The sequence below is a fragment of the Entelurus aequoreus genome, linkage group LG05 (genome assembly GCF_033978785.1).
Source record: "Entelurus aequoreus isolate RoL-2023_Sb linkage group LG05, RoL_Eaeq_v1.1, whole genome shotgun sequence".
NCBI classification, from domain to species: Eukaryota; Metazoa; Chordata; class Actinopteri; order Syngnathiformes; family Syngnathidae; genus Entelurus; species Entelurus aequoreus.
The window spans coordinates 17,646,091-17,648,590 of NC_084735.1; positions in this window are offsets into that span (position 1 = coordinate 17,646,091).

Below are 2,500 nucleotides of genomic sequence, written 5' to 3' on the forward strand. Positions count from 1 at the left end.
GAGCTAAATCCAAGTTGCTTGAAATCCAGTGTGAAGTTCCCACAGTCAGCAATGGTTTGGGGAGCCATGTCAACTGTCCTCGATTGGCCTGCCAACTCCCCTGACCTGAACCCCATAGAGAATTTGTGGGGTATTGTGAAGAAGAAGCTGAAAGACACCTGACCAATAATGCAAATGAGCTAAAGTTCGCTATTGAAGCATCCTGGGCATCCATAACACCTCAGCAATGCCACAGGCTGATTGCCTCCTTGCCACGCCGCATTGATGCAGTAATCCGTGCAAAAGGATTCCCAACCAAGTACTGAGTGCATTAATTGACATTTTCAAATGTTTGATTTTGTTTTGCTGTTATAAATCTTTATTTTTTACTTGGTCTGAGGAAATATTCAAATTTTTTGAGATGGGATTTTTGAGTTTTCTTAAGCTATATGCCATAATCAGCAATATTAAAATAATAAAAGGCTTGCAATATTTCAGTTGATGTGTAATTAATCCAGAATGTATGACATTTTCATGTTTTTAGTTGCAGTACAGAAAATAAAGGACTTTATCACAATATTCAAATTTTCTGAGACAATCCTGTCTATACATATATGTGTGTGAGTGTGTATGTATACTGTATATATATACACACAAACACACACACACATACTGTATATATATACAGACATTATTTATACATATATACAAATATATATATATTTAAACATATATACATACACATATATAAATATTTATATACATATATAGACACACACACATATACATTATAGACGGACGCATTGGACTTACTCGTTCTTCTCGAACAGTTCATTTAGAAAAAGAATGTTAAATACATATATATATATATATAAATATATATTATACACACACATATATATATCCATTCCGCACCGCTTGTCCCTCTCGGGGATGCTGGAGCCTATCCCAGCTGCACTCATATATATACATGTGTATATATGTGTGTGTGTGCGTGTGTGTGAGTGTATATATATATATATATATATATATATATATATATATATATATATATATATATATATATATATATATAAAAGTGTGTGTGTGTGTGTGTATGTATATAAGTGTGTGTGTGTATATACCGTAATTTCCGGACTATAAGTCGCTACTTTTTCCCCTCGTTCTGGTCCCTGCGGCTTATACAAGGGTGCGGCTTATTTACGGCATGTTCTTCTCCGACACCGACGAAGAGGATTTCGGTGGTTTTAGTACGCAGGAGGAAGACGATGACACAATGATTAAAGACTGACTTTTCATATACCTGTAGGCTGGTTATTTTGATAACGTACAGGCGAGCACTTTGTATTACTTTGCACCGTTGTATTATTTGTACTCTGCACGAATGCTGTTCGCCATGTCAAAGATGTGAAAGTTTGATTGAATGATTGAAAGATTTATTGTTAATAAATGGGACGCTTTGCGTTCCCAAACAGTCATCTCTGTCCCGACAATCCCCTCCGTGGTAGCAGGAACCCCTATATACTACGGTAATTACACATCAAAACCCTGCGGCTTATAGTCGGGTGCGGCTTATACAGTATATGGAGCAGTCTGTATTTTCCCCTAAATTTGGCTGGTGCGGCTTATAGTCAGGTGCGGCTTATAGTCCGGAAATTACGGTATATACATGTGTGTGTGTGTGTGTATATATGTATGTATATATATATATATATATATATATATATATATATATATATATATATATATATATATATATATATATATATATATATATATGCGATGAGGTGGCGACTTGTCCAGGGTGTACCCCGCCTTCCGCCCGATTGTAGCTGAGATAGGCTCCAGCGCCCCCCGCGACCACGAAGGGAATAAGCGGTAGAAAATGGATGGATGGATATATATACATATATACACACACCTCTGGATTGGCAGACCGGGGTGGTGGTTCCTCTCTTTAAGAAGGGGAACCGGAGGGTGTGTTCCAACTATCGTGGGATCACACTCCTCAGCCTTCCCGGTAAGGTCTATTCAGGTGTACTGGAGAGGAGGCTACGCCGGATAGTCGAACCTCGGATTCAGGAGGAACAGTGTGGTTTTCGTCTTGGTCGTGGAACTGTAGACCAGCTCTATACTCTCGGCAGGGTCCTTGAGGGTGCATGGGAGTTTGCCCAACCAGTCTACATGTGCTTTGTGGACTTGGAGAAGGCATTCGACCGTGTCCCTCGGGAAGTCCAGTGGAGAGTACTCAGAGAGTATGGGGTATCGGACTGTCTGATTGTGGCGGTCCGCTCCCTGTATGATCAGTGCCAGAGCTTGGTCCGCATTGCCGGCAGTAAGTCGAACACGTTTCCAGTGAGGGTTGGACTCCGCCAAGGTTGCCCTTTGTCACCCATTCTGTTCATAACTTTTATGGACAGAATTTCTAGGCGCAGTCAAGGCGTTGAGGGGATCCGGTTTGGTGGCTGCAGGATTAGGTCTCTGCTTTTTGCAGATGCTGTGGTCCTGATGGCTTCATCTG